Genomic DNA, 11,366 nt, shown 5'->3' on the forward strand with positions numbered 1-11,366 from the left:
ATTTACTTACGTGTGCGAAGCCGTGGTTAAACACAATTTAGACAACGTAAATACACAAGGATGAAATTCTACTTTTCGCAAATAGAACATTGAAAATTATTTATTTGTAAAAAAATATTAACCAAATAATAAAAGCGCCACTTGCGTGTGACGGACAAGTATATTTTTTCTCTGTCTAATCTTCTTGTTTCTCCGTTTGGACGCAATAGGGCATATTAGGCAAAGTTCTGCACAGGGGGCGACACTAGCGCATAACGTAAACAAACCGCCATGCACCCGCCATGACAACGTCAGTTCTCTTTATATTGTGTCACCATGACGGATCATGACCAAAGAGTATTAATACCTATAGAAATCATGACATATTTATAAGTAACAAAATAAATTATATTTACATCGATATATTTCCAAAAATTTAACTGAAATAATATGATATTACGGCATCCTACGGACATTTAAGATACTCAAAAAACATAAACCATAACTGCACTGGTGGCATAAAATTGCAGTAGCTAATATTCCCAATTGAAAAACTTTGATTTATAAAAAAAAAAAAAAGGAGTCAAACCGTTTGTCTTCATGTCATTCTCACGCGTGTTTAATCTAGAATTTTCATGACTTGACGTCATTGGTCGCAGGGGTACAGTAAATGCCGTTTCATCGCTATCCAATTGAGGTGTGCACACGGCGTCATTATCTATATGGTATTTATTCAATGACAGTCAAATAAAAAACAACTCACTCAACAAACAGTGGAAATTGTGATTAATTTAATTGCTAGTGGATTTGCACGTTATGTCAGAAGTGGGATGGTGAGGCACGTCAGATGCATGAACATGTTTGTACTTAAGCATTCGAAAACAGGTATACATTGTAATGATGAAGGCAAAAGACTGAATTCTATAATAAATACTAGCTTTTGTCCACGGCTTCGCCCGCGTGGAATTCGGTTATCGCTCGCTGTTCCCTAGGGAACTGTGCATTTTACCGGGACCAACTCTATTCCAAAAATCACGTCGATCTGTCGCTCCGTTTCGTCGTGAAAGACGGACAAACATACATACAAACACACAAACACGTAGTATGGATGAGTGTGGGGGAGAGGCTATATAGTATAATAGAGAGATGAAGAGGGTCAGCAGTTTGATGCGTCCGAGTTGAGAAACTTCGGTAGGACGATGTAGGATTTAGTTTCTATTCTATATTTGATCATTTTGATCGCGCTAGGAACCGCTACATGAACGAAAGGCCGAATAGGTATTTAGAACGTCGAAAAGATGAGACCTAAAATATCAACCGAAATTTTAAAGACTCGAATCAATCAATCCAATTTTTTTATTATTTATTTCATTTATTTTCAATTTAAAATAATAACTAGCTTTTATAAGATCAGGCCCAACTTCTCAAGCGCCGCAAGTACTCCTCTTTATTAAAAGATTAAAATAAATAAAATAAATAATAAATATCATGGGACACTTGACACCAATTGACCTAGTCCCAAACTAAGCAAAGCTTGTACTATGGATACTAGGCAACGGATAAACATACTTATATAGATAAATACATACTTAAATACATATTAAACATCCAAGACCCGAGAACAAACATTCGTGTTATTCACACAAATATCTGCCCCGGCCGGGTTCGAACCCAGGACCTCAAGCTTCATAGTCAGGTTCTCTAACCACTTAGCCATCCGGTCGTCAAACAGTATATGCTACCTTTTGTTATCAGCTTGTTATCAGAGCACAAAAATATTTGCGTCCTTATACGCCAATAATTAGGGTAACAACAATAATTCAGAATTAAGGACGAGTCCCAATGAGATAGCATCGGTAGTACAAAACGGGCATTTTAGTGTAATATGACACCTCATATGTTTATAAGGCCAGTAGCAGACAGATAGGGATCTAAAAACATATTATTTTTCACTCAACTACTCGCTTTTAGATCGATATCAGTTTTGTGCAAGTTTTGTCGCGTGAAAGGGGCATTGTTGCTGTTTCGACGATTTTAATCGATTAAGTTGTGCATATAAGCTTGTTATGCTGCTTTGTAAAGAGACCGTTGGGAACTATTTTTGCTGTGATTTGGCCGTAATGGTTGTATAGTTTCTTTTGTGGAGTGTAACGCTGGAAAAGCTTTTAGTTAATGTACTGAACTATCGTTTATATTTATTTATTATAAGCCGTGGTAGCCCAGTGATAGGTATGTCTGTGGCCTCTCAAGCAGAGGATCGCGGGTTCAAATCTGGACTTGCACCTCAAGTTTTTTCTAAATTAATATCCAAATTGCGTTCGAAAATTACCACGCGTTTTACAGTGAAGAGAGGTAATTCAATGGTGTAGGTATGTGAAGTTCCCAATCCGCTCTAAGCTAGCATGAGAACTACGGCCCTAGTTCGCTTATTCTGAGAGGAGGCTTATGCCCTGTAGTAGGACACATATAGGCCGAGATGTGTGATTTTATGTTCATCTTTGTTTTTAATAGCATTTTTAATATAATTTATGACAAATAAATGTAAATGAAAGAGAAAACACTTTTATTCATGGTTTTACACAGTCACAGGATGTAGAATAAAGTAATCACGAACTGCATCCCCATAAATATCTTTGGAAGACAAACGTATAAACAATTCTATATAGGTAGGTACTAATATTATAAATACTAAAGTTAGAATGCTTTACTCCGTCACGAAATTTGGCTCACAGATAGTTTATAACCTGGATTAGCATAGGATGCATTGTTCCATATGATAGCAATAAGCTACTTTTTCGCAGACGAAGTTGTGGGCAACAGCTAGTAGAAAAAATAATACACTGGTAATATTTCGGTTATTAACTTATTAAAATAAATTATGCATATTCAACCATTCTCGTTTCATAACAAAATGAACTACTAGGAGAAAAAATACACTTTGCTCCTCCGCAATAAAATTTTGTTGATTAATTGGACCATCATGTGTGACATCGGAATATGTAATAGCACAAAAATAAAAATGATTCCATTTTAATTCTAAAAAAAAAGCTTACAATGAAAACTGCAACAAAACCACAAAAATTAAAAACACACACAAAATCCCTCGAAAATCAACACCAAATTGGAACCGGACACAACCGCAAGGAAGTAAAACGACACTTCCACAAAAATCCCATTCTTCCCGAAACCATTGTCACCCTTGTTATTCCCATAATCCTGATATTTTGTTTCCCAAACACGAAACTGCTGGTCACCCCAACAGATAAGATCTATAAAAGGAAATTCGATCTGCTTATTATAACGATATTTGCTATTTTTCGGCTTTCGGCCTTTGTTGGCCGAGATCGGCGATAGCGTCGGCTATTGTTCGGCTAATGCGTATTAAGTTTCGACGAGGTTTGTTTTTGATTTCAAGTGATATGTAACTGTCATTTTATTATAAAGGAGAGGTAATAAAAGAAAAATGCTTCACTACAGCGAGTGTTCTGGCTTTATAACGGGCATCAGGATCGGGTTTCTAACCACGTTCCTATTGAATCAATAAAACCAATTGGACTGTACTTAAAACTGTTCCGTTAACTCAGTTATTATATCATCATCATGGTGGTCGTTTCGTGAACCAATTTTGGACATGAACTTCTTCCTTCTTTTTCACTCTAGTCGACTTATCCAGTACTGACATCCTTATCGTCAGATTTCTCCAAAACTGCGATACTCTGTGGGTATCTATTGAGAGACCTGTCTTGTTTAGTAACTCTAGTCCATTCCCCACTTTTTCACGGTGATTGATTTGACGTTTTATATCGTACTTGGGTCGCCCACATTCAATCTTGAGACTGACCAACTTACCTGCGAATCGAAAAGTTTTTATGTCGTTCACATAAAGTGTAATATTGCTTAGTGTGATTCACAGATAAGTTGATCAGTCTGTGCAATCGCTGTGGTGGATTGTTCTAACATTTTTGGCATAATCATAGTAGTTTGCGATAGTTATAATAATCCCGAAACTTATATCACTTATGGCACTAGCTCATTTCTTTGTACCTAAGGTCACAGTTCTAACCTAACCTACTTTTCTGTTCGGAATTAGATTCTGTGTGGGGTTTAATATTTTAAAAATCTAGAAGCCTCATAAAACGTTAAGTAAAAACTAAAAAGGAAAATCAAGTTTAGTGGTCCAGAATTCCGTTAACTGACAAAAAGTTCAACAGTCGGGGTTCATTACTGAACTGTTTTGTCACGATTCTGAATGGCTCCCGACTGCTTAACTTCATTAATTCACTTAACAGAGTACTGGACTACAAGTTTTTTTTCTTTTTTAGTCTTTATTTAAGTTTTTAAATCAGTCGAGTTTTTCATGGTTTTTTTTTTTATTAACTGTCACCAATGAACTTCGCTTTCAGATATTATGTAGTAAGCAATGACGACTTTTACGGACATTTTGACATGTGTTTACCACGCACATATCACATACGTATAACACGTATCAGCCACGCACGTATCTCTGACCGAGTGATCCCAGCATCTGTTATATCAAGCTACTCGAGATTGCTCTTCGCTGGATACATCTATCAAGCATTTAGACAAATTTTGATAAAACATTACAAGCTCTCTTGTTCTGAGAGGAGGCCTGTGCCCAGCAGTGGGACGTATATAGGCTGGGATGGATTACAAACTTTCTTTATTCGGTTGCGAAATCTTCAAAATTATGCAATGTCATCCAAATATGTGATGCTTCTGCCAAAGTGGAAAAACTTGCAAATCAGTTTATATTCGATGTTAATGCCTACTCTACCTGCCATTGCAAGTGGGGGGTACATACATTCTACTGAATAAGAAGTCACAAGCTTGTTACTCCTCAGTTCGTTACCTTAAATTCCGCTCATTACCTTTATCTAGTTCAAAACGGGCATCAATCTTAAACCTCATTTACGCAAATGGTGCTGTGAGATTGTTTGATTCGCGGTGTGATGTCGTCTACATAGAGCCAATTATAAATTCGCTGCCGCGCGGCCCGGCTATGTAATACTTGCATGATATTTCACGCAGCATGTAAATTAAGCTTAACCTTCATCTTTTTTTCTCATCTCAAGACTATAACGTCTCATTGTTGGGCATAGGCATGTTCTCTGAAAGAGCTATGGTTTCCCCTCGACCCAGTGCGTAGGGAAACTTCACATGTACTACATTGAACTATATCACAGCGTGTTTTCCTTCTATCAAGCATTTACAAGCCGGATAGTCCTATGGCTTCTCAAGGAGAAGATCGTCGGTTCCAATTTGAGCTTGGACCTCTGATTATTTTGGGATTTGTGTGCAAAGTTATGTTTGAATTTTACCGTGAGCTTTTGATGAAGGAATAATATTTTTTATGTGATAGGAGGCAAATGAACAGGCCGGTCACCTGATGAAAAGCAGTCATCGCCGCCCATGGACATCCATTAAATAAGCTGAATTACAGATGCCAGCCCCTAGAGAAAATAATAGGTTCATTTAAAAAAATCCCCAAGTTGTACCGGTCCGTAAATACTGGCACTGCAAGCTGATTACAAAGTTTCACCGCGCGGGGCAAAAAGTTCCGCAAGAAACGCACTGTAGTATGCTGCCAGTTAAATTAGTCGTTAATTTAAAGGCTGACCAGAATTATAAGAAACCTTGCCTTATTGCGGAAAACCAATAGAACTAATTTATTCTTGCACTGGTAATACTAAATTCAAATATCATCCTGTCTATTGCTGTCAAAGTTTAAAGTTGTTTGCGCGCGGTATTTTAAAGTGTTATTTTGTGTTTTTGTGCCTTAAAATGCCGAAGATTATACATAGCTTTGGAAGGAAAATAAAACACAATGTATAAAAGTATTTGTCATAGAAAAAATCTGAGGGATTAGAAAATATTCCTTTGAATAACATCACCGACACCGTTGTCAATATGACGGTAGGTATCGTATAGTAAGTGTAAAGAATGTTGGCAATATAAAACGTAGAAGTGCTGCCCTCGCGCGTCAGGTTTTTTATATTCTGGTCAGCCATTATAATTGCATGGCGACACTAGAGCAATTAGTACTAGCTTAATTAAGTTTTATTACATGTAAGATAATGTAACGTGATTTAAATGTAAATGTGATGTAAATATATTATTAACTATAAAAAAGAGATTTCTACTGAACGAATATCATAAGGAAACTGGATTATTTAACATAATGCAGACATACCTATACAATTCATGCATTTTGGTCAGAAAATTTTTAAGTAAGGATATTCACTGCCATATACTCTTTTACAAAAAGAGCGCAATTCAAAAAAAGGTACACGCCAAGCGAATAATTTACTCCTTCGCCGCCTACAACAAGTTACGGTAAAAAAAGCGTCTTATATGAAGGAGCACAGTTTTATAATAAATTGCCCAAGAGATGTTAAAGAGACTAAATCGCATATACTTTTAAAAAAGCGCTTAAACGACACATTTTGAAGGTTCCTTATTGGCTTGAATGAGTAATATGGTACATATTTGAGTAACTTAATAATAATAATGTCATATTGAGAAAAAAAAGTTGTTACTAAACGGCAGTTAATTTTGTTTAACTGGCCCTATCGGTTACTATGCTCATTGCTGGAAGTGCATCGATATTTCTCAGATTATATTGTTGTGTGTACGCCCAATCTACCCTCATGTGTTTTTGGTGTACTTTTAGTTTTATATACTTTGTTTTTAACGTACAATACCTATAGTTAAGTATCCCTCTTTTTGTTTATTTATATTAAGCTTAAAAATGTATTCTCTGTAAGCGATTTTGTAAAAATCTTTGAGAGAAATAATATCTTAAACATTATATAAAAGTGTCAATGGCTAAATCGTAGCGATTTTTGTATGTACTTTGTTGTCATTTATAGTTATACTTACTCACTAGACCTTTAGACTTATGCAAGTACGAGAGAGTATACGAAATGTGTGGTATCAGAAGCACCTCTTGTCAACTTCAAATCTAACTTGATTTTGTCCACTGCCTACGGAAATGCCTCATTGCCTCATGCCTCTTGAAAATTCAAGAGTTTTGTAGTCGGTTCCATTTTTTGTTATTTTTTTATTTTCTCTTGGAGTAGGTTTTACTTTTGTTAAAAAAAATTCTTTATTCTCACTTTTTTAGTGATTCGTAGCCAAAGTACATCTTACAACGATGCCATTAAGCCCAAACGACTTAGTTGCTTTGTTATTATAACAGAGTTCCGTTGCCTACCTTCTTCTTCAGCATCAGATCAGTTCAAAATAATCATTAACTTAAAGCTTCTTCTTAGTCGCTTATCTAGGTATATTAATCATGATCGTTTATAGACGAGCGAGCATTACTTAGCTTTGATGAGTTCCATTGGTCAACGATCTTCTCATCTTAATGCTAAAAATGCCATAATCGCCATAGGTGTGCCTATAAAATGTGAGGTTTTGGATCTTAATTTGTGACATTGGGACCACCTCAGAAGAATACCATTTCGATTAAAAAAATAATTTTGAAAATCGGTCCACAATTGACTGAGTAATCGGTGAACATACATAAAAAAAATACAAACATTGGAACATAGAACCTCCTCCTTTTTTGAAGTCGGTTAAAGAATAATACTTATGATTGATCATTTCGATAGGTATCGTAACATTACGGGTATATTATTTACACGTATTGATGATCGAAGTTTACAATATTAAAGATACATTCCTCCATGTGGCATAGCCGTGGGACAACCAGCGTCAACACCACTTGGCAATAATCAAATACTTAGAACTACTATTACCTACTCGATACCCATCTGTCTCCTATGGTCTCCTCTTATTAAAAACGACATGAAACTAAAAATAGTCACTACTTACTGGTGCAGTGACCAGCTCTCGGACATCTGCTTTACTTACTCAAAAAAATAGAATATTTAGAAACATCACGCTTCAATATTTAATTTAAAAAAACTGTTCTCCTCAGAATGTTAAGCCACAAAACACGAACGCACCAAAACAGAGTGAGTGGCAGCTCGTGATCGCACCCGTTCGGGCCCTCGTAGCGCATGCGCGTCAACTGTCAAAATCAACTGACAGATAGAATCGCTCACGAGCAAAATACACCTCTACCACACGGGAATTTTGTAACACTACGAAAGAGAATCTCATGAAATGTGTTACTGTAACTGACAGATGGATAATGAGTCGCGTACAAGCGATTTTAGGTTGTATTGTGTAGGTGTTATGTGGGGTTTTGAGTTAAAATGGCGTAAAGTAATCGAGGCGGTGTCCAGGCTAGTTTTGCTTTGGTTTGCCGAAGCGGTAGATCAGTAGATTAACCATGATAATGGTAATATAGCGTACAAAATAGAACTAAATTAAAAAAAAACGTATACGACATAGAGGACGTAGTTTGAAACCACTTATTTGCAATGTTCGTATGTGTGCAGATAAGTAGTGTAGTATGCGTATGCCCTTTACTTTTTCCTATAAGCTCTCTCGCTTGATTGGTGCATCTCATTGGATGTCGTAAAAGTCGAGTAAGAGACCTTAATTAAGGTGGTGGAAAGAGTGGGAGTGGGGACTCCGGGACTCCAGAGGGCCTACTCCAAAATTCTAAAGTCGAAGTTTGTATCGTACCGTCCCTCTCAATCTCGTATTAAATAGTATAAGTGTGAGAGGGATGGAACGATACGAACTTAGATTTACTAATTTCGTATTAGCCCCGCAGCACGCGGTATATAGAAGGCAAGACAAAACTATCTAATATAGGTAGTACTTAATCAGCATTAGGATAAAAATTCTGAAACATTTTCAGTTTCCGAATAAAATGTATTTGGCCAAATAAAACATTTGTGAAACGAATCGTATGTAAAAATGTTTTGGTTTACCCATTTAGTGCCATTGGCCCCCGTCGGCGTCTTTGTGGACCCTAATATAATGCCGTGGACGCCGATGGGCGTCTCTCTGTCTACAGAAGCGTCTGCATCACGGCATAGTAGCCTGGCGGTCAGCAATGAATGGGTTAAAGACATTAGTGAACAACGACGCACAAGGCCGGTCTTAAAGTTGAAAGTCAATGTCCTAAGATATCCTAAAGCATGGCGGCCCCAGGTCAAGTGTCAGTCGTATGCGCAGGGTAATATAGATCTCGAATTTCGATCAATTTCACGCCCTCTGGACCTGACGGCCGCCGCAACGAATGTGTTATCTCTACTTACGAGTTGGATTGCCGCCGTCTCGGTTGCTTCGAGATGTAACGCACGAGTTGTTATATTAGTCACTATGTTTTTAAATAAATCTACGCGGCCTTAAGGCTGTGGTTTGGTTTTTTTTTGCTTGCGTCTGACCACGACTTACCTTGTTGTTGTTTGTTATTTAGTTTATTTCTTTTATTTATAAAGCATTCAATATAAAATTACATTATAATTTTAATCGTTTTTTTATTACTATGAAGGTACAATTGAAGTAGCTTTAAGGAAATAACATTTCAAATGAAGTTAATTTCTCAAAGACAATAAGAAAATAATATTTATTACAGTGTATGTTTGCAACCCCCCGTGTATATTTACCCGTGTGGTGGTGGGTTAGAATATCACCTCTCCATTTCCTTCGCGGATGTCGTAAGAAGCGACTGAGGATATAGGTTAAGGTATACCGTAGGCGACAGGACTACATACCTGTCGCTCTATTGTATATTGTTTTTGTCAAACTTTAAACCTAAAATTCTAAAATTGCTAAAAGTGGCTCCGAAGCGGTAACGTTTCGTGTCTCTGCTACCCCATTTGGGAATACAGGCGTGATGTTTGTGTGTGTGTGTGTGTGTGTGTGTGTGTGTGTGTGTGTGTGTGTGTGAGTATATTTTCCAAAATATTCGACGTTTTTTCTTTTGTCGCTTAAACAAAAAAATTAAAGTATTGCCAGTTAAAGTTCGTCGTGGCGCACGCCGTGGGGCCATTTTTAGGGTTCCGCAGCCAAATGGAAAAAACGGAACCCTTTTGGATTCTTCATGTCTGTCTGTCTGTCTGTCCATCCGTATGTCACAGCCACTTTTTTCCGAAACTATAAGAACTATACTGTTGAAACTTTGTAAGTAGATGTATTCTGTGAACCGCATTAAGATTTTCACACAAAATTAAAAAAAAAACAATAAATTTTGGGGGTTCCCCATTCTTAGAAGTGAAACTCGATTTTTTTTTCATCACACCCATACGTGTGGGGTATCTATGGATAGGTCTTCAAAAATGATATTGAGGTTTCTATGTATCATTTTTTTCTAAACTGAATAGTTTGCGCGAGAGACACTTAAGAAAGTGGTAACATGTGTTCCCCCCTGTAACTTCTAAAACAAGAGAATGATAAAACTAAAAAAATACGTCATAAATCGTAAACCGCAATTTGCTTTTCATTCAATCAACAAAGAACTTTTATATTATGTTACTTGCTGCTACGGAACCCTTCATGGGCGAGCTCTCCCGAATTTTGACGCGCTTCATATTTGTATTTTTTGTATGATTGACAAATTAAAGAATACGTGTGCAATATTTCCATTATTATTATATTATTAAAGATTTGCCGTTGCCAGCTGAAAACTTCTCGAGTGGAGACCGCGAATTGGTAAGCGCAGCGTAGGACGTCCACCGGTTCACGGTGGATGCATTGTTCTTTATATCACTGATAAGTTGCTACTTTACAGCTCTTAAGCAGCTATGTGAACTTAAGGCTGAATAATTTGTGCCCATTTAAGAGTTATAGTTGCTGAATAGCCGGCTATTCAGCAACTATACAGAAATGTTATTCAGCTTTAAGTGTAAATTAATCTGTTATCCGGCTGTATACAACCCACTGTGCTACTTGGGAGGTAGCTGCCAACGAACCGACTGGAGGTCTATGGGGGAGGCCTTTGTCCAGCAGTGGACGTCCTACGGCTGAGATGATGATGATGAATCTTACTGAAGAACTAAATAGAAATTGCTTATTTTTTATTATTATTTAATGATGCCCTACTGAATGAAGCCCTCTCATTCTGAGATGAGGCCTGTGTCCCAGCAGTGGGACGTAAATAGGCTGGGATGGACTTAATGAGAGAGAGCGTTCAAAATTGGTCATAATATTGTTTATGTTTTTATCACGTAGGTTATGACGAGCAATTTTTATATTATATATTTATAATTTTAAACAGGCTTTAAAAGTTTAATTTTTAATACCCTTCTGAAATACGGCAGACCATGAACTACACTACATAGCGTGTTACAAGGATCAAACGAAACGTGGTGTGTAATGTATAGTTTTGTGCCTTGGTCAGAACGTCACCGCGGCAGTCATTACGGCGTGAATATTGTACGAGCTGCGGTCTGGAATGAATACATTACGACATGTCCGCACCATAATATTTTACAATAGATGGA

Source organism: Choristoneura fumiferana, chromosome 10, assembly GCF_025370935.1.
Source record: "Choristoneura fumiferana chromosome 10, NRCan_CFum_1, whole genome shotgun sequence".
NCBI classification, from domain to species: Eukaryota; Metazoa; Arthropoda; class Insecta; order Lepidoptera; family Tortricidae; genus Choristoneura; species Choristoneura fumiferana.